The sequence below is a fragment of the Anomaloglossus baeobatrachus genome, chromosome 11 (assembly GCF_048569485.1).
Source record: "Anomaloglossus baeobatrachus isolate aAnoBae1 chromosome 11, aAnoBae1.hap1, whole genome shotgun sequence".
Taxonomy (NCBI): Eukaryota; Metazoa; Chordata; class Amphibia; order Anura; family Aromobatidae; genus Anomaloglossus; species Anomaloglossus baeobatrachus.
This window is the reverse complement of record NC_134363.1, coordinates 19,495,956-19,518,867: the sequence shown is the minus strand read 5'-3', so window position 1 is coordinate 19,518,867 and position 22,912 is coordinate 19,495,956.

Genomic DNA, 22,912 nt, shown 5'->3' with positions numbered 1-22,912 from the left:
AGGTGGGGAAGGTTCTAGAACAGGGGTGGGCAATTAATTTTCCCATGGGGCCGCATGAAAAATTGGGATTGGTTTAGAGGGCCGGACTAATATAATTAACTCAGTTCTATCCAATATACTACACCCCCATATACACCTGTATTATACTACACCACTATATACTACACCTGTAATATACTACATCGCTACACCCCCCATTTACTACACCTGTAATATACTACACCCCCATATACTACACCTGTAATATACTACACCCCCATACACTACACCTGTAATATACTGCAACCCATATAATACACCTGTAATATACTACAGCTCCATATAATAGACCTGTAATATACTACAACCCATATAATACACCTGTAAAATACTACACCCCCATATAATACACCTGTAATATACTACACCCCCATATAGTACACCTGAAATATACTACACCCCCATATAGTACACCTGTAATATACTACACCCCCCCATATAATACACCTGTAATATACTACACCACCCCATATAATACACCTGTAAAATACTACACCCCCATATAATACACCTGTAATATACTACACCCCCATATAGTACACCTGAAATATACTACACCCCCATATAGTACACCTGTAATATACTACATCACTATATACTACACCTGTAATATACTACATCACTATACCCCTATATACTACACCATGATATACTACACCTGTAATAAAGCTACATCACTACACCCCATGTACTACACCACTATATACTACACCTGTAAAACTACACCACTACACCCCCAGTATTAGTCACCAGTCCCCCCCCCTCCCCATTGTCCCCTCCTCAGCTTACTAGTCACTACTTACCTCTGTCTTCTTATTGTCCCCATCCTCAGGCACCTCCATACGTGCCCCCCGCTGAGCTGCTCCTTCTCCTGCCCGGCAGGACCTTTTGAAATGACACACATGCGCAGTACTGACAATGTCAGAGTGCGCGCGTGTGTCACAGAGAAAGGTGTTGGCATGGAACAGAGGCTAGAACCGCTGAGTTCCGCCCCTTGCCCAGGTCTGCTCTAGAAGGACTGGAGAAGTAAGTGGTTGGACCTGGGCACTGCCAAGGAGGATCAGAGACTGGTCGTGCATAAAATGGGAGTTTTATCCATAGAACAAGTTTCAGAGTTGATGAAACTCTGTCATAACTCTGTCCCAAGGATGGAGAACCTGACAAATGAGTTGATCCAAGTACAAAATACGTTGTATGAATAAAAATTTCATTTGCCGCACTTCTGGTCTTTTATCCTCCATGTGTGGCGCCCCTGACCTGGTCATGCACCACTGAGTAATGCACCCATGCTGGGTCAGTACAATACAGGTAATCCCAGAGGCTGATTAGGGTGTGGACACAGGGAACACTTGGTAACTAGATCACACACACAGCTAGAGGGGACCCCTGAGCAGACTCAGGGAGGGGGTGTGTCCCTCACCTCCCAGCCAGTGGTGGGTGGTGTCACTGGGAACAGAGAAGTGTGCAGAGGCAGACAGTCAGAGGAAGTGGAGGAGAGGAGTCGCGTCTGGAGGTCAGAGCACTGAGCAGAGCCTTCCAGACACTGCACCGTTCGTGGCTACTGGTGGGGGAGAAAGGGCTGTCTGGTAGTACCGCCCGAAAACCACCTAAGACCGCAGCGCAGAGAGGGGCCTGAGTACAGGGACTGCCAGGAGACCCTGGCCGCACGGGACAGCAGGTTCCCAGAGCAGGAACCTATTTACTAGGCCTGCTAAACCTGCAGGTGAGGACACTACATGCCCTCCACCAAACCTACAGAGTCCGCAGCTACAGCGGCAACGAGGGGCCCATAGGTGACTGACGGCAAGTAGCCAGAATTACTTGGCCCACGCTGTCCGCAAACGGGCCAGCAAGGGGAGATCGGCGTAGGCGTCTTCCCTGGGTGACCCCAGCAGGACTTCAAGTTGGGGTCACCACAAACAATAGAGGGCTAGGAAGGTGAACAGGTAGTCACCTCTACATCAGCCAAAAGGAATACCTGGTTCCTCCTGGTCTACCAAAGCATCGTCCAGGTTACTCACCCCTGCCACCTGAAGAGAGTAAAAACCCTGAAAGACAGTACTGGACTGTGTGTGTGAATTATTCTGCGACCTGCTGCACTACACATCTACACCTGGGCCCTGGGGCCAGCCTCACTCTCGGGGGGCCACATCACCTTACTGCACCAACCATCCGCCCCAGGCGCTTCCCAAACTGCAGTGGCGGTCCCCACTGACTGCAGTACCGAGAGTGGTGTCACGAATCCCCTATTGAAGTTAACCTACCTGTGACCAGAAGATTCCTAGGACTGTGGAAGCCCCGTGGCGACCTACACCTGAAGATAATGCGGGGCAACACACATGGCAGTGCCCAGATTGAACCAATTAATTGTATAGAAGCTTTGGATAGGTGATCAATGTCTGATCGGCCAGGGTTCGACACCCAGCACTCCTGCCGATCAGTTATCCTTGACTCTGGCACCAGACAACTGGAAATGCTTTGTTCCGGAGCTGCTCCATCTCTTGATAGTGTGTACTGCACATCTGCCCTTTATTCATATCAATAAGAGGCAGATGTAGAGTACCTGGCCTTTGCCAATATGAGCTATGTAGCTCTGGAACTGAGCATTTCCGGCTGCCCGCTACCGGCCGTGGTCCTTGACTAGCTTTTCCCAGCACTGCTAAAGTTGATTGACAGATCTCTCCCTTGGCAAGAGAATTATTATCAAAAATAAATATTGACAAGTTTTGGTGGCTAGACCTTCCTTTACTTGACTACGCACACGGTTTGGGATTTTTTTATTTCTAGCGCTTTATCTTTCCCTTCACACAATTTTTCACCTGATTATACCCTGCTGCCCTCTTGTGGCCATATACCGAATTCATGTTCTTAGATTAGTCTCACTTTTCCTAGATTAATAATAATTAATAATATATTACCTATAATTACTATAAATTATTTATTATTTGCTTACTATATTTTACTCTGCTTTATATATCTTTAAATCTTTATATAATTGGATCATTTAATTTATTTTAGCACAACACACATTACATATTTACTCCATCTATAGAGTAACGTCATCATTTTTTCTTGGTTTGTGTTAACTTAGTGATGTGTTATTTGGCTCAATACGAATCCAGGATCAATAATTATTTATGTGCCTTTCGTATTTAACCATTGTTAATTCTATTAATAAATACTATAAAAAGGTCAGGGAGCCGGTAGTAATCACTTTCCACTTTAGTAGACCACATGTCACTTAGGATCTGAAACCTTAAAAGTTTTTTTTTGTTTTTTTTTTAATCTCATCGCAATACTGTTTTTTTTTTAATCTCATCGCAATACTCAACAAAGGCAACAAGAAGAAAAAGTATATTTTTTATTTATTTCATAAAATATTTTATATATTTTTTTCCTTTTAATTTTTTTAATAAATACTATAAAAAGATCAGGGAGCCGGTAGTAATCATTTCCACTTTAGTAGACCACATGTCACTTAGGATCTGAAACCTTAAAAGTTTTTTTTTTTTTTTTTAATCTCATCACAACACTCAACAAAGGCAACAAGAGGAAAAAAATATGTTTTATCTATTTCTTAAAATATTTTATATATTTGTTTCCTTTTAATTTTATTAATAATGACTGTCTTGACTGCTAAAGGTTTCATCATAACATATTGTTTCACTATTGTTGGCTCAGAGTATTACCTGTTCTTAAAGATATTGTAACAGGGGATAATTATTCCTCATTTTAGTCAATTTATTCTATGTTTGGTTTTACAAAATGTTTCTGTTTTGATTCTTCTTCTCAAATTGCCATTTTTGGTGCGCTGACAAAATAAGACATATTATTTTTCTCCATTGCCTTTCCTCTCCTCTACTTTTCTCTCCTTTTATTTCTTCTCCCCTCCTCTCCTCTCATCCCCTCTGTTCTTCCCTCCAAATATCTGATCATCCCTCATTCCCTTTCCTCTCCTATTCCTTTCCCTTGTTTCCCCTCCCTTCTCATCTATTCTCTTGTCTCCTTTTTTCTCTTCTTCTCACCTTTCATCTGGTCCCCCCTTTTCTCGTCTCTTCACCTCTCCTGGCCTTTTCCCTCCTCTTCCCTCATTTCCTTTTGTCGCCTCTTCCCTCCTCTGCTTTCCTCAGCCCTCTTGTCCTCTTATCTCCTTTCCTCTTCTCTGCTCTCTTTTCCGTTCTACTTCTCTTTAATTCTTTTCTTTCCCCTCCTCTTCTCTTCCATGCACACCTCTCCCCTCCCTTCCTTTTCTCTTCTCTCCCTCCTTTTTTTCTCTTCTCTCACCTCTCTTCTCCTACTCCCTCCTCACCTGTCTTCTTCCCTCCTCGTCTTTCCTCTAATTTGCTTTCCTCTCCTTTTCCCGCCTTTCCTCACTTTTCCACTCCTTTTCTCTTGTCTCCTCACCTTTGTTTTCCCTCTCCTCTCCTTTTCTCTCATCCCTCATCCTTCATCTTGTCCTTTCTCCTCCTCCCTCCTCACCTGTCTTCTTCACTCCTCTTATTTTGTGACCTTTACTTTCTTCTCCTTTCCTCTTCTCTCCTATTCCTTGCTTTCCCTGTCCTCTTCTTTACTCTCCTCCATCATCTCTCCTCTTGTTCCCTCTTCTCTTCTTTTCTCACCTGTCCTCTTCCCCCTCTCCGTTCCTCTCATTTCTTTGCCTCTACTATTTCCTCCTCTCCTTTGCTCTCCTCTTCATTCCTCTTCTCTCCTTTCCTCTCCTTTCTTCTCCTCCCTCTTCTTTCCTCTTGTCCCTTCTCCTCCTCTATTCTCACTTTTCCTCTTCACTCCTCTCTTTTCCCTTCTTCTCCTCTTCCCTCCTCTTCTTTCCTTTCCTCTCCTTTTTCCTCCTCTCCTTCTCCCCTCTCTTTTCCCTTTGTCTCCTCTACTCTTCACTCCTCTCTTTTCCCTTCTTTTCCTCTCCTCTTCCCTCCTCTTCTTTCCCTTCCTCTCCTTTTTCCTCCTCCCCTTTCCCCCTCTCTTTTCCCTTTGTCTCCTCTCCTCTTCCCTCCTCTCCTTTACTCTTCTTCTCTCCCCTCCACTTATCTCCTATCTATGTTACTGTTGCTTTACATAGATTTTTAGTGATATTAATTGTGAGCAATTATGGTGATCCTACAGAGAAGCAACTGAGGAAGCAAAAACTATTCCAAAGTAGATAAGACTTTGACCCAAGGTATATTCCAATGTTTTGTGTTTTTATGACCTATTTTAACTTTATGGATAAAGAATCAGAATTATTAGCAAATCTTAATCCTCACTTTAATTAGGTATTTGTGTTTTCCTATTGGGTGATGCAAAACTCAAGTTTGAATATTTTGTTTTTAATTCAGTAGTAAGAAAATAGGTCCTGCCCCAGCTAGGACGGAGTGAGGAAGGTGCTGGACATTAGTCCTACTTCAGCACATATGGATCCTACCTTGTAAGTATGTTGCGCTACTGAACAAGGTAATGGAAACTGTGATTTTTTTTTTTGTACATTGTCTGATCTAAAGCACCGTTAATACTGGAAATATAGTGCCACATTGTATTCAGTAATATCATAAAAAAATATGTTTAAAAAGGGAAAATAATCCAGATAGTAGTGACTATAAGTAGATTTGGGTGTTATCTCTCGGATGCCATCTACTGTATTACTGACTGCAAGGGAAATCAATATATGGTCCCTTAAAGGGATTAAACATTGACTTACAAGATATCTACCAATAGATGGCACTAGAGGAGCAGGATTGTTTTTTTCCACCTGTAAAAAAATCTGTTGCATCTTGCAGTCTCGAGGCAACAATGATCTCTGTCCTTACTCATCGAGGGGAGTCATGAGTAATATATGCACATTTTAAACATATATATGTCTTGATAGCTGTTCTGGTAGACATCCCCCTTAAAGGCTCCTCACTACCTTAATCTAGTCAAGGAGCTTCATTCAGTACCATTTTAAGATAAAATAGACCTCTTATTTTGACTTTTGATTATTTTTTAACAGATGGGAGTAAGCACTGAACTCACTTATGCAAAACTTGGAAATAAGGGACTTGGCAGATATAGATATATCTATATTATATATATATATATATATATATATATATATATATATATATATATGCACACATATATACACATATATACACACAGTACAGACCAAAAGTTTGGACACATCTTCTCATTCAAAGAGTTTTCTTTATTTTCATGACTCTAAAAATTGTAGATTCACATTGAAGGCATCAAAACTATGAATTACCACATGTGGAATGAAATACTTAAAAAAGTGTGAAACAACTGAAAATATGTCTTATATTCTAGGTTCTTCAAAGTAGCCACCTTTTGCTTTGATTACTGCTTTGCACACTTTTGGCATTCTCTTGATGAGCTATAAGACGTAGTCACCGGAAATGGTTTTCCAACAGTCTTGAAGGAGTTCCCGGAGATGCTTAGCACTTGTTGACCCTTTTGCCTTCACTCTGTGGTCCAGCTCACCCCAAAACCATCTCGATTGGCTTCAGGTCTGGTGACTGTGGAGGCCAGGTCAACTGGCGTAGCACCCCATCACTCTCCTTCTTAGTCAAATAGCCCTTACACAGCCTGGAGGTGTGTTTGGGGTCATTGTCCTGTTGAAAAATAAATGATGGTCCAACTAAACGCAAACCGGATGGAATAGCACGCCACTGCAAGATGCTGTGGTAGCCATGCTGGTTCTGTGTGCCTTCAATTTTGAATAAATCCTCAACAGTGTCACCAGCAAAGCACCTCCACACCATCACACCTCCTCCTCCATGCTTCACAGTGGGAACCAGCCATGTAGAGTCCATCCATTCACCTTTTCTACAAAGACATGGTGGTTGGATCCAAAGATCTCAAATTTGGACTCATCAGACCAAAGCACAGATTTCCACTGGTCTAATGTCCATTCCTTGTGTTCTTTAGCCCAAACAAGTCTCTTCTGCTTGTTGCCTGTCCTTAGCAGTGGTTTCCTAGCAGCTATTTTACCATGAAGGCCTGCTGCACAAAGTCTCCTCTTGACAGTTGTTCTAGAGATGAGAAGGTGTGTCCAAACTTTTGGTCTGTACTTTGTGTGTGTCTGTATATATATATGTGTGTGTGTGTGTGTGTTATATATATATATATATATATATATATATATATATACACACACACAGCTCTGGCAAAAATTAAGACACCACTGCAAAATTGTGAGTTTTTCTGATTTTTCTCTTTATATTTTTGGCTCCCCACTTTCCCTGCGGAAGCCCCACCTCCCGGGTTGCTGAACAAGTGGCAAGGTCCCATACCTCATGATGGCCACCCCATCACCCACCGGTACCTACCCTAGCCCAGTTCCAGTGCAGTGACAGAGCTCATGTGTTATGTGTTGGATGTGTTTTGGTGGGTTACCAGCGATGACCTCCTCCGTATCCGAGATGAATACTGCATCCCGGGTGAAGTGCAGTACCCTGTGGCGCCTGAAGCTGCAGGAATGCCATACAAGACTTTCGAGTTCACCTGAAGTCTGGTCATACATAGCGATCCATATTGATAGATGATCATGATTAAAGGCATAGGCCGAAACGCGACGTTTTTTTCTCCCTTCCACACCCCTTTTTCATGGATGTCTGTTTTTTAGCTCTCTGACCATTTGGCAAATGATTTTAATGGAAAAATAAAAAAGAAATTTTATATGACAAATCTTGTTAGTTCAGTCTTCTCTGTGCTGGAATTTTTTCTTTGTTGGACTTTCTGCCTTGCCCAGGCCTCCGAGCGGCAGATCTAAAACTGGACTCTATACTCGGAAGGTGAGCTGACACAATTTTCTTTGCAGTCATTGTACAGATTGTCCATAACTCTCCTAGCCCAAATAGCCTCATGGGCGAATATAAGACTTTCGAGTTCACCTGAAGTCTGGTCATGCATTAACAATCCATATTGGGAGATGACCATGATTAAGGCATAGGCCGAAACGCGTAGTTTTTTTCTCTTCCCCACCCCCCATTTTTCATGGATGTCTGTTTTTTAGCTGTCTGACCATTCGGCAAATTATTTTAGTGGAAAAATAAAAGAGAAATGTTATATGATAAGTCTTGTTAGTTCGGTCCTCTCTGTGCTGGAATTTTTTCTTTGTTGGACTTTCTGCCTTGCCCAGGCCTCCGAGCGGCAGATCTAAAACTGGACTCTATACTCAGAAGATGAGCTGACACAATTTTCTTTGCAGTCATTGTACGGATTGTCCATAACTCTCCTAGCCCAAACAGCATCATGGGCAAATACAAGACTTTCGAGTTCACCTGAAGTCTGGTCATACATAGCGATCCATATTGGGAGAATTAATGTTGGATGCGAGAAGGAGGCCTGAGATGGAGCTTTCCATAAAGTGAAACCTAATCTTGTACCATATATAAAAAAAAAAAAAAAACTTAAAAAAAATTCTTTTATTGTCATTTAGTATTCGTAGCAATTTTTTACAACAAATTCTTCAAAATGGCTCATGAGGTTCTTGAATTTTGCACACACTCAAAAATCATCTTGAAATTTTAGGTTTTTTTTTACTTTTTGGTGCCAAAAGGTGCACATTTTTCCAAATGTTGCAAACATTGCTGGTGTACATCAAGTCACTCCAGGGAAGGAATACAGCACATATCATATTTGAAAAAAAAAGTGCTCCAGATTTTGGAAAATTTGCAACATTTTTAAATCAGGTGACAAGTTCTACAAAGTTTGAATCGGCGCTCACAAAAACTGAAAAAAGTGACTAAGAAGCAAATGAAAAGATAAATATGATATAAGCAACAAAAAAGGTGCAACACGCACAAAGCTAAACCGAAACGGTGTAAAAGCAATGATGAATCATCCCCGCAAACTATTTATAAAATGTGCAATGTGCTGACCGGAAAACAGTGGTTATCGTCTTCCTTTTTCCTCCACCGTCAGACTACGATCACTTTGCAGATAATGTGCTGGCAGGGGGGAGCTGCTGCTGCAAAAGGCTGGATTCCAGTAAGAATATATATTATATATATATATATATATATATATATATATATATAATGTATATTGTAATTTCCGAAATATAATCAGTGAATCAACATTATTATAGATTTATCTTGTTTCCCGTCTGAAAGCAGCAAAGGATAAAGAAAAGAGAGAGATATAGAAAGGGACGGATTCATCTTCTGTGATTTTTCATGTGATTTTTCTTTTTCACTTGACGTCTTGTGAGCCAAATTTGTCAACAAGAGGCCCAAAAATTCTTGAATGCTGAACAACTCCCCAAATTATCTTTCTTTCTTGCCTGAAGTAGCTTTGCAACTTTTTAGTGGGAAACGTCACAATTTTTCAAAATGTCACAAAATCAAAAATAACTGCTGTACTTAACCCCATGATCACCAGGAGGTTTTCAGCTTTTGTTTTCATATTTCCTTCTTTTTTTCCAAGAGCTATAACTTTTTATTTTTTTGGTCAACATAGCCACAAGAGGGCTTGATTTTTGCAGGACAAGTTGTATTTTTGAATGAAACCATATAGTGTTATGTAAATGGGGAAAAAATTCCAAGTGCAGTGAAATTCCAAAAATAGTGCAATTCCACAATGATATTTATTTACAATGTTCACTATATGGTAAAACTGATGTGGTATTTTGATTCCCCAGGTTAATACACGTCCGTAGATACCAAACATGTATAGTGTTTTTCAATTTAATTGGTGAAATAAAATCAGAAAATTTAAAAAAACAATAAATGGTGCTTTTGCCACCATTTTTCAAGAACAAAAACATTCTCATTTTTAGGATGTCAGGCTGTGTAATGGCTTATTGTTTGTAGCCTGAGCTGACATTTTTACAAATACAGTTTTTTTGTAGATGTGATGTTTTCGTTGCCTCTTATTTCATTTTATTGCAATGCTGGGATGGCCCAAAAAAACATAATTCTAGAGTTTTGAAATTATTTAATTAAACTGTTTACTGATCAGATTAATTAATTTTTTGATAGATTGTACATTTCTGAATGTGGCAATACCAAATTATATATATATATATATATATTGTTTTATTTTCAATAAGGCAAAAGCGGGTCATTTAAACTTTTGTATTTTTTAAATATTTTTAAAAAGTTATTTTCACTTTTTATTGTTTTACTTTGCAGCTCTGACCTTCTGATCACTTGTGCTGTAAGGAGTAGTACATTAGCATCAGCATCAGTGTCAGCATTAATATCAGCAACAGCATAAACATCAGCAACAGCATAAGCATCAGCATCAATTTAAGCACCAGTATCAGCATCAGGGTCAGCATCAGTGTCAGCATCAATATCAGCACCAGCATCAGCATGAGCATAAGCAATGTCAGCATCAATTTCAACGTCAGCATCAGTCTCAGCATCAATATCAGCACCAGCATGAATATCAGCAACAGCATCAGCATCAGTGGCAACATCAGCGTTAGCATCAATATCAGCACCAGCATCAGCATGAGCATATGCATCAGCACTAGCATCAATATCAGCATCAATATCAACGTTAGCGTCAGCATAAGCATCAGTTTCAGCATCAACATCAGCACCAGAGTGAGCATCAGCATCAGAATCAGGGCTAGCATCAGTCACTATCATCACCAGCATCAGCATAAGCATCAGCACTAGCATCAGCATCAATATCAGCATCAGTGTCAGTATCAGCACCAGCATCAGTGTCAGCATCAGCCATAAGGTCAGCATCAGCATCACTCTACAGTACAAATACTGATCTCCTGTGAATACCAGCGCTCAGCTGGCATTCACATTAAGTTCATCATGACAGTGACAGTGGTCATCAGCAGACCCCCCGGCAGTCATGACAATATATCAGCAACCCACAAGTACATTATGGGTTCACCGTTGGGAGTGGGGAATGGCACGCTTCCCATTAACTCTTGTTAAATCCCACTGTCAGAGACTGACAGTGGGGTTTCACTAGATAACACCGGCGGGTGGATTTCCGAGCTGCCCGCCACTGTTAGAGGCACATGACAGCTGATCAGATCACCTGACCTGACATGTGAGGGGAAATATTTGGGTTCGGCGTGAAAGATTGCATCGAAGGCAGGGACACAACCTTGGATGTACCAGTTTGTCCAAGGTCATGATGGGGTTAAATATTATTCTGGTGGAGATTGAAGGGACATTACTAGAGTTGCGCCAACATTTTTAACTTTTATAAACCCTTGCATGTCATGAATCTATCTAAATATCTGAAAAAACATTGATATAACAAAAAAACTAAACCAAAAAAGGCGCAAACTGCTTGAAATTGTCGCAAACCAGGAAAACACTGTTTGAGAGATATTCACATAATAAAAATACTGGTGGGAATGCAAGGATGAATTGGGCTCACTGAGCTTGAGGGACATTGACTCTGATTTACCAAGGAGTTTGTTTCAAAATTCTGGCTTAAAACTCCTTGAAATGCTGCTATATTTGAGAGCAACTCAAAGTTCCAAACAGCTCCTAGAAGCTGGGGTAGAAAAAGTAGGGAATATTGACCGATAAATTAACCATAATTTACACCACATACAGTACAGACCAAAAGTTTGGACACACCTTCTCATTCAAAGAGTTTTCTTTATTTTCAGGACTCTAAGAATTGTAGATTCACATTGAAGGCATCAAAACTATGAATTAAAACATGTGGAATGAAATACTTAAAAAAGTGTGAAACAACTGAAAATATGTCTTATATTCTAGGTTCTTCAAAGTAGCCACCTTTTGCTTTGATTGCTGCTTTGCACACTCTTGGCATTGTCTTGATGAGCTTCAAGAGGTAGTCACCGGAAATCCAACAGTCTTGAAGGAGTTCCCAGAGATGCTTAGCATTTGTTGGCCCTTTTGCCTTCACTCTGCGGTCCAACTCACCCCAAACCATCTCGATTGGGTTCAGGTCTGGTGACTGTGGAGGCCAGGTCATCTGGCGTAGCATCCCATCACTCTCCTTGTTAGTCAAATAGCCCTTACACAGCCTGGAGGTGTGTTTGGGGTTATTGTCCTGTTGAAAAATAAATGATTGTCCAACTAAACGCCAACCGGATGGAATAGCACACCGCTGCAAGATGCTGTGGTAGCCATGCTGGTTCTGTATGCCTTCTATTTTGAATAAATCCCCAACAGTGTCACCAGCAAAGCACCCCCACACCATCACGCCTCCTCCATGCTTCACGGTGGGAACCAGCCATGTAGAGTCCATCCGTTCACCTTTTCTACAAAGACACGGTGGTTGGATCCAAAGATCTCAAATTTGGACTCATCAGAACAAGGCACATATTTCCACTGGTCTAATGTCCATTCCTTGTGTTCTTTAGCCCAAACAAGTCTCTTCTGCTTGTTGCCTGTCCTTAGCAGTGGTTTCCTAGCAGCTATTTTACCATGAAGGCTGCTGCACAAAGTCTCCTCTTAACAGTTGTTCTAGAGATGAGAAGGTGTGTCCAAACTTTTGATCTGTACTGTATATGTAGGAAATGATATTAGAAATAGACGCTAGAGTAAACGTAGAGTAACATTCTCGGAGAAGGCGCATGGCACTTATAAGATCCCCAAATTCATTAAGAGGTGCACAGCGTTTAAGAAATTTCTCACATCGTACTCCAACAATCCCTCCATTAAGACTAAAATAGAATACACCAAACTTCAGGTTTTATTTTGGATTTTATTTAGTGTTTTTATGTAGAAAGATGAGTAAATATACCTAACAAGAGTCGTAAATTCTGCTTCCCCTCACCCTGTTGGTGGGGTTCTTCCATTTTGGCAAATTATCACCGACTCATGGGATTGATGATAATTTGCAGATCGTTCAGTGCTTAACCGTTAGCACCAAACACCGATCACAAGTACAAGGCATGGAGTTGCCTTTATACTATGGGGCCAACAAAGAGCTCTTTGTGGTTTTTTGATGTTGTATACTTTTGCTTTGTCACAAGCACAGCATTCTAGGCCTCCTTCACACATCATGTTTTGCACGGCCATGTTGAAGGTGTGTATGGCCCATCTGTGTCCTGGGATTATGGCCCAGTAGTGTTCACTATGTGCTATCACAGATAGCACACGGAGAACAGGAACTTATTGCTCACCTGTCCCAGGCGTTGCTGGATACTCTCCTGTCTCCAGCGATACTGTCCCCAGCAATGCTGCTGCTTCCAGGTCTATGGTGCAGTGGATATTCTTGAGCATAATGAGCAGGCCCGGAAGTAAGTGACAGCAGCCAGAGACAGTGACACACCCCAGGGCTGTGGGGACTCGGTCCCGGGCCTTGAATCACAGGGACAAGTCACGAGACTGGCCATTGCCCGTGTAATACTTATATATGTTCTGAGGATTTCGATAGCGTAGGGCAATGACAATCAGAGACGAGTTCCTGGTACAAGATGTTTTATAATATGTAACCACGGTAGATACACAACGGAAAACACAGCAGTACAAATACACAAAATACACAAAATACCTTTCCGAAACGGAGCGAAGGGAATTCCCGGGGCCACGCACCGGACTCCCCCAGGGAGACCACCAGAGCGAACCCCTATACAGGGACTGTCCGGCAATCACCCCGGAAGGCCTAAATGCACCGCAGCCGGGACACAAGGGGCAAGCGGTAAAAGTCCAGGAGTGTCCGTACGGAATGATTGTCCAGAGTGGTTACGAACCAGAGAGAACCGGGCAGAGTGCTGACCGAAGATGGCAGACGAATCCGGGCACAGCTTAGAGAAACCGGGTAAGGTCCAGAGTCGGTCGGTCGGTAGTCTTTAGGAGGATCCAAAGGCAATCAGGATTAGCAGCAGCAAAGCAGGAGCACACAGCAAGCAGTATACTCAGGCACTGGACTAGGCTTAGAGGCAGCCTTTTAAGCAGCTGGACAGGAAGTAGGGCAACAGAACAGTAAACTCCATGTTAACTGAGGGCAAGCTCATTCAAAAGAGAACTGGAAAACCTGGAAACCTGACATTACTCCCCCCCCCCAGAGACGGCCTCAGGACGGATCAGGGCCTGGCTTGTCCGGGAAACGTCGATGAAACTGGGCAATCTTCCGGGGTGCCCGAATGTTACCCACCGGTTCCCAGGAATCGTCCTCGGGGGCGTACCCCTGCCAACGTACCAGATACTGGAGCCGACGACGATGGAGCCGGGAGTCAATAATGTCCTCAGCCACGAACTGCTCCTCGCCGTCGACCATCACAGGCGGAGGAGGGGGCACAACACGACCATGAAACGTATTAGGGGAAACGGGTTTGAGGAGAGACACATGAAAGACCGGGTGTACCTTTAGATGGTGCGGTAACCGTAGCCGACAGGCCACAGGGCTCACGATCCCGGTGATCTTGAACGGACCGATGAATTTTTGACCCAGCTTCTGCGAAGGAACACCCAATCTCAGGTTTTTGGTGGATAACCATACAGAGTCCCCTACCTTGTACATGGGTGCCGGTTTCCGGTGAGTGTCTGCCGACCTCTTGTAACGCTCCTGGGCCATAGCCACAGTGTCCTTTAGAACCTCCAGATTTTGTCGTAGTTCTGTCAATCTGTCCTCCACCGCTGGCACCGAAACCGCAACCGGTGACCTAGGCAAAACAGTCAGATGGTAACCCAGGTTAGCGAAAAAGGGCGTTACCTTAGTGGAGCTGCTCTGAGTGTTGTTATATGAGAACTCCGCCAACGGAAGCATCTTCAACCAATCGTCTTGGAGATGGCTGACATAACATCGAAGGTATTGTTCCAGGGTTTGATTCGTCCGTTCGGTTTGCCCATTTGTCTGAGGATGGTATGCAGAAGACAAACAGACATCAATCTGGAGTGCCGTACAAAACCCCTTCCAGAATCTAGACGTGAACTGCACGCCCCGGTCAGAGATGATCTCGTCTGGTACCCCATGCAATCGGAATACGTTCTGGATAACCAAATCCACTGTCTCTGCGGCTGAGGGAAGACCGGTACACGGAATGAAGTGAGCAGCTTTAGTCAATCGATCCACCACCACTAAAATGGTATTGTGCCCGCCTGAGACTGGCAACTCCACAATAAAATCCATGGAGATAGACCCCCAAGGGCGAGATGTCACGGGTAACGGTTGGAGGAGTCCCGTAGGAGCCACACGAGGGACCTTGCACCGGGCACAAACCACACATGAGTGGACATAGTCCTTCACATCCTTTAAACAGGTAGGCCACCAGAAAAAACGGCTCAGAAATTCCTGCGTCTTCTGTACCCCCCTATGACCAGCCAACACGGAGTCATGGACCAACTTGAGAACCCGAAGTCTTACGGCCTCCGGGACATAAATGCGTCGCTCTCTCAACCACACACCATTCCGAAGAACAAGTGTTACATCATTCGGGGGGGCAGCAAGAAATACGTCACCATCATAGGCCAGCTTGATGTCCTTCCACAAGTCCTGGTCCTGGATTACTCCAACGAAATTGGCAACCGATAACACGGTCTGAGACGGGGTTCCAGGTACGGAGTCCACGGCGTGGATTCGGGACAAGGCATCGGCTTTCCCATTACGTGAACCTGGACGGTATGTAACGATAAAATTGAATTGGTTAAGAAATAGGCTCCAACGGGCTTGCCGTGGAGACAGGCACCTGGCAGACTTAAGAAATTCCAGATTACGATGATCTGTGAGTACTATCACTTGCTGCGCGGCTCCCTGTAAGTGGTGTCTCCATTCCTTGAAAGCGGAAATAATCGCCAATAATTCCTTGTCCGCAATGTCATAGTTCCTTTCTGCAGGGGACAACCGGCGGGAAAAGAAGGCACACGGATGCAAGAGACTCTTGTCCCCGGTCCTTTGAGAAAGAATGGCCCCTAATGCATAGTCGGAAGCATCGACCTCCACGATAAAGGGAAGTGCGGGATTCGGATGTACTAATATTGGCGCTGAGGTAAAACATACCTTGAGACGATGGAATGCTTCCTGGGCCTGGGCGGACCACACAAACTTCTGTCCTTTCTTGGTCAACAGAGTGATGGGACGAACAATCTCTGAAAAGTTACGGATAAAGCGTCGGTAAAAGTTGGCAAAACCGACAAAGCGTTGTACCTCTTTGATGTTTCCCGGTTCCGGCCAGTCTAGAATGGCTTGTATCTTGCTAGATTCCATGTTCAGTCCCTGAGGAGAGATGACATAACCTAAGAATTGTATTTGTGAGCAGTGGAACTCGCATTTCTCCAGTTTAATGTATAGGCGATTTTCCCTCAGACGGGTAAGTACGGTCTTGACGTGCTCCTGGTGGTCCTGTAGAGAATCAGAAAAGATTAGGATATCGTCCAGATAGATCACCATGAATTGGTCCATGATATCCCTAAAAATATCGTTAACTAGATGTTGAAATGCCGCGGGAGCGTTACAAAGTCCAAAAGGCATCACTAGGTACTCAAAATGTCCGTACCGACATCGGAACGCGGTCTTCCACTCGTCTCCGGGACGTATACGAAGCAGATTATATGCCCCACGGAGGTCTAATTTGGTGAATATTTTTGCCTGTTGGACCCTCTCCAATAGCTCAGGAATCAACGGTAACGGATACCGGTTCCGGATGGTTATCTTATTCAGTTCCCGGTAGTCAATACAGGGTCTTAGAGTCCCCTCCTTCTTTTTCACGAAAAAGATGGGTGCCCCTGCGGGTGAGGTAGACGGACGAATAAATCCCTTGGCTAGGCTTTCATCAATATACTCTTTTAGTGCTTCTAGCTCAGGTGCCGCCAACGGGTAGACATGACCAAACGGAATCTCCGCCCCTGGGAGTAAGTCTATGGGGCAATCATACGGTCTATGCGGGGGAAGCTGATCGGCTTTTCTTTTGTCGCATATATCAGCGAAGTCACGGTAAACTGGGGGTAAAACAGGTACCTGTACAGTGCCCTCCGTATTTGGCGTTACTGGAACCGGAACGGCTGGACAAATGGTCGGACCACTCTGCGGTGGGAAGGATATTTCCTTAGTCTCCCAATCGATGACCGGATTTGTAGACCGTAGCCACGGAATACCTAAAATAATCGGAAAATGAGGAGAAGAAATTATCATGAAAACAAGGGTCCCCTGCTGACCTGGCTTCATCACGCATTCGAGCGGTACTGTTTCCCGATCCACTGGTCCAGAGATTAACGGAGATCCGTCTACCGTCTCCATGGTAACCGGTGAGGATCTTTGCTGAGTCCGGATACCGTGTTTCCTGGCAAAGGAAGAGTCCATGAAATTTCCCCCTGCCCCGGAGTCTATCATTGCAGAGGTAGGAATTAGCTGTCCCTCCCAACGGATCTGAATGGGGAGTAAGCAATGGGTATATTTCCCCTCTGAGTCCTTCGGTGAGGCAGACATTACAGTCAAGGGAAATACCGCATCCAAGTGTCCACTTGCCTCAGAGATATCGGACTCTGCATCCGTGTTGTCACACTCTGCCATGGCTGCCAATACCTTATTTGGGCGATTTGGACGTTTCGGGCAGTCGATCAAGAAATGGTCCGATTGACCGCAATAGAAACACAAACGCTCACGGAGCCGGTGTTCACGACGTTCGTTGGTCTCTCGTTTTTGCAAAGAGTCCACTTGCATAGGTACGTCCTCGGCCTCCCGTGGCGTCCTGAGAGCGGGTTCTCTGGAAGGAAACGCAATATTGTTTACACGGTTTACAGCTGCCCATTTTTCCTGTCTACGTTCCGTCAAACGAGTATCAATGCGCACACAGTGCTGGAGAAACAGTTCAAAATCCCCTGGAGATTCGGAACGGGCTAACTCGTCCTTGATGGTACCGGACAAACCTTTTCTGAAAACAGACAATAATGCATTGTTTCCCCAGTCGGTGTCTACCACTAACCTCTTGAACTCAGTGGCGCATTCAACGACAGACCGCTTTCCCTGATGTAAGGAAAGGAGAGCCGATTCAGCGGTAGCACGGCGATTCGGATCATCAAACATTTGCACCATTGCATTCAGAAAGTCATCCAGGTGATTCAAACGGATGTCCCGATTCTCTATCATGGGATTAGCCCAAGCCAGTGCTCGTGAGGTTAATAACATGATGATACATAACACCTTTGACCGGTCAGAACGGTAATAATCAGCATGTACATCGAAAAACAGTATACATTGGTTAACAAATCCACGGAACTGACTACGATCACCATTGAAACGGAATGGGGGTAACCTAGGCATACCGGCAGCTGATACGGACGTAGTGGGGACGGCTTCCTGAGCCTCCACTCTGACTTGCAAATCCTGTATAGCCGGCCCCAGTACCTGGTGATCATGGCCCAGCTGTGCCTCCACATCTCTTAGTTTATTCTGCACCGCCTCCATCTCCTGCTGCAGGGAGTTAATCATGGAGAAGAGCTGATCTACTCGTGTCTCAGTCATTGCCCCAGCGAAATCCTCCTATGGCCTGAGTATAATGTAATACTTATATATGTTCTGAGGATTTCGATAGCGTAGGGCAATGACAATCAGAGACGAGTTCCTGGTACAAGATGTTTTATAATATGTAACCACGGTAGATACACAACGGAAAACACAGCAGTACAAATACACAAAATACCTTTCCGAAACGGAGCGAAGGGAATTCCCGGGGCCACGCACCGGACTCCCCCAGGGAGACCACCAGAGCGAACCCCTATACAGGGACTGTCCGGCAATCACCCCGGAAGGCCTAAATGCACCGCAGCCGGGACACAAGGGGCAAGCGGTAAAAGTCCAGGAGTGTCCGTACGGAATGATTGTCCAGAGTGGTTACGAACCAGAGAGAACCGGGCAGAGTGCTGACCGAAGATGGCAGACGAATCCGGGCACAGCTTAGAGAAACCGGGTAAGGTCCAGAGTCGGTCGGTCGGTAGTCTTTAGGAGGATCCAAAGGCAATCAGGATTAGCAGCAGCAAAGCAGGAGCACACAGCAAGCAGTATACTCAGGCACTGGACTAGGCTTAGAGGCGGCCTTTTAAGCAGCTGGACAGGAAGTAGGGCAACAGAACAGTAAACTCCATGTTAACCGAGGGCAAGCTCATTCAAAAGAGAACTGGAAAACCTGGAAACCTGACAGCCCGGTTCTGTGACCCTGGGGGGTCGCTTAAAAAGCGAAATAAAGGGAAAAAAAATAAAAATAGAATGTTTTTCGGCATGCCACTTGCGGTATGCGGCTATGTGAGGAAAGTTGCCGCTGCAAAGTCTCTCACTGCTGGGGCTGGAGGTATTGGGCAGCTTGGCTGTTAGGGCCCTCCGCAAGTAGAGCTGAGTCCCAGGGGAGGATGATGATGGTTGTAGTATGGTGAAAGTGGGTGGTAGAAGTGCAGGAAGAATTCAGACAACACAGGGGTTGTGGTTTAATTTGTTCTTTACTCACTGGTTCCGTGGAGCTGCAACTCGGCTGGTGCTGGTCTCTACCAATCTGCGCCTCAGGTAGTCCGGTATTCCTTTTGTCCCAGTACTGGTGTACCGACCTGGTGAACTTTAGTTCCATGCACCCATCTGTAGTTGGAGGGTCCCGGTAGCCTGAAGCGTTCTGGTTCCCCCTCCTGGTGTCACAGTCCTAGCCCATATGGCAGGCAGCTTAAACCTCTCTTTGGTTCGACCTGTCATGGTTCGCCTCCCCGTCCACATGGCTAGGGGAAGGAACCCTCTCTCGGGCCTCACTTCCAGACCCTGGATGCCTTTAAAAGCTGACATTTCCAGTGAGCCAGCTTCGGCTATCAGCTTAGCACTGCTTTGCCTGTGATTACTGGTCCTTTGAGTGATATCCTGATCTGTCTGTTCCTGTGCCCCCGTGCCCTTGTCTGTGTTCTGTCCCCTGGTCGTCCCTCCTGTCCTCTGTCTCCTCTCCTACTTCCCCACTCGGTTGCTTCCTCCGGTACTGATCTTGGCCTGGCTTTGACTCCGCTTCTGCTCATTCCTCCGGTCCTGCTTCTGCCCATACTGTGTTTGACCCAGCCTGCCTGACTATTCCTTGCATGTTCTGCAGCTCTGCTTCTCAGCTGTGCTGTGAGGCAGTGTATGACAACACTGTTTACTTCCTTGTTCTGGTTACTCTGTGTAGTGTCTTCTGCTGTAGAGCTCCGGCTCCCCCTGGTGGCAGATTGACAGGACCTCTGTCCCAGTTCCCGGGTTCCCTCTTTGCTGCTGTGCCCCGGACACTAATGTTGGTGAGGAACCCTGATGATTTCCTGACTGGGCAGATTTATCAGGTGAGCTTGAAGTGTCTGCCTGAACTAGGGCTCTGCACCCCACCGATCCCTGGTCCCGTGAGCACTCACACCGTACTCTCCCGGTGACCGTACTCCTTTTAGCCCAACCAGTCACTTCACACTTTCCGTCTGCACGCCAACTTCCGACTCACTCTCTTTCAAGATGTCCATCTCCGTCAACTGCTCTCACTAGCCCCTCCCCCTCCCGGGATTCTGACTAGTGGATTGGATAAGTCCCAACTATAGGTGGCCTTCCATCGGATCCATCTCTAGCCTGTTACCCAGTCTGGGAAAGGGGGCAGAATTGTGTGTATTTGAATCTTATTTACCGGTACTGGTCTTCCAGGAACCCAAGGTTAGCACTGCACCAGTTACTGGATGCAATACCCTGTGGCACCTGACGCCTGAGGGGCGCCACAACAGCAGCACTGGAGACAGGTGAGTATAGAAAATAATTTTATTTCAAAGACACATGTTTGAAGTGGACTTATCTCTGTGCAGAACACATGGACATTGTGTGCTCTATACAAACACAAAGTCCTTGTGAAAACACGGATGTGTGCGCAGCAGTCCCATTGATTTCAATGGGTCTGCGCATGCCCGTGTCTCCAGAACATATGAAAGTGGATGTCACATGTACCGGAATTACTGACGTGTGAAGATTTTTGTCATAGACCTTGCATCAGATGTGGAAAATCAGATGATCAGATTTACAGTGCCTACAAGTAGTATTCAACCCCCTGCAGATTTAGCAGGTTTACACATTCGGAATTAACTTGGCATTGTGACATTTGGACTGTAGATCAGCCTGGAAGTGTGAAATGCACTGCAGCAAAAAAGAATGTTATTTCTTTTTTTTTTTTTTTTTTTTTCTTTTTTTAAATTGTGACAAGTTTATTCAGAGGGTCATTTATTATTCAACCCCTCAAACCACCAGAATTCTGTTTGGTTCCCCAAAAGTATTAAGAAGTATTTCAGGCACAAAAAACAATGAGCTTCACATGTTTGGATTAATTATCTCTTTTTCCAGCCTTTTCTGACTAATTAAGACCCTCCCCAAACTTGTGAACAGCACTCATACTTGGTCAACATGGGAAAGACAAAGGAGCATTCCAAGGCCATCAGAGACAAGATCGTGGAGGGTCACAAGGCTGGCAAGGGGTACAAAACCCTTTCCAAGGAGTTGGGCCTGCCTGTCTCCACTGTTGGGAGCATCATCCGGAAGTGGAAGGCTTATGGAACTAGTGTTAGCCTTCCACGGCTTGGACAGCCTTTGAAAGTTTCCTCCCGTGCTGAGGCCAGGCTTGTCCGAAGAGTCAAGGCTAACCCAAGGACAACAAGGAAGGAGCTCCGGGAAGATCTCATGGCAGTGGGGACATTGGTTTCAGTCAATACCATAAGTAACGTACTCCACCGCAATGGTCTCCGTTCCAGACGAGCCCGTAAGGTACCTTTACTTTCAAAGCGTCATGTCAAGGCTCGTCTACAGTTTGCTCATGATCACTTGGAGGACTCTGAGACTGACTGGCTCAAGGTTCTCTGGTCTGATGAGACCAAGATCGAGATCTTTGGTGCCAACCACACACGTGGCGTTTGGAGACTGGATGGCACTGCATACGACCCCAAGAATACCATCCCTACAGTCAAGCATGGTGGTGGCAGCATCATGCTGTGGGGCTGTTTCTCAGCAAAGGGGCCTGGCCATCTGGTCCGCATCCATGGGAAGATGGATAGCACGGCCTACCTGGAGATTTTGGCCAAGAACCTCCGCTCCTCCATCAAGGATCTTAAGATGGGTCATCATTTCATCTTCCAACAAGACAACGACCCAAAGCACACAGCCAAGAAAACCAAGGCCTGGTTCAAGAGGGAAAAAATCAAGGTATTGCAGTGGCCTAGTCAGTCTCCTGACCTTAACCCAATTGAAAACTTGTGGAAGGAGCACAAGATTAAAGTCCACACCCAAAGAACCTAGATAACTTGGAGAAGATATGCATGGAGGAGTGGGCCAAGATAAATCCAGTGACCTGTGCCGGCCTGATCAGGTCTTATAAAAGACGATTATTAGCTGTAATTGCAAACAAGGGTTATTCCACAAAATATTATTTTGAAGTTTGCAGGCTCTAACTTATTTGCATCTTATCAAACCTGCTAAATCTGCAGGGGGTTGAAGACTACTTGTAGGCACTGTACCATTGATAAGTGATACAACGTGAGATGTTTTTAGTATCCTCATCATCCAAACCACAACTGACGGAAATATTTCTTCTGCTGAAGAGTTTCTATGAAAAAAGGAAACTAGAAATGTGCAAAAATATCTTGTAACCACTTCTCTATAAAGAATATAGGAGGTTCATATGACTGCTACAGCTTTTCCTCCATAATAGAAAGAGCAGGACCGTAAGACGACGCGTGAGTACGAGCTGCGGGTCTCATGTGCGGCTGCTTTAGAGCTGTATTATACTGGTTATTTGATGTTTTATATAGGAAGGAAATATATCTGTGCAACTAATTTATATACAATGTAATTTACTTAATAAAAATAATCTTTAATTTTAAATAGCACCAACAGATTCCATAGCACTTTACATACATCGGCAACACTGTCCCCATTGGGGCTCACAATCTAAATTCTATATCAGTATGTCTTTGGAGTGAGGGAGGAAACCCACACAAACACGGGGAGAACATACAAACCCCGTGCA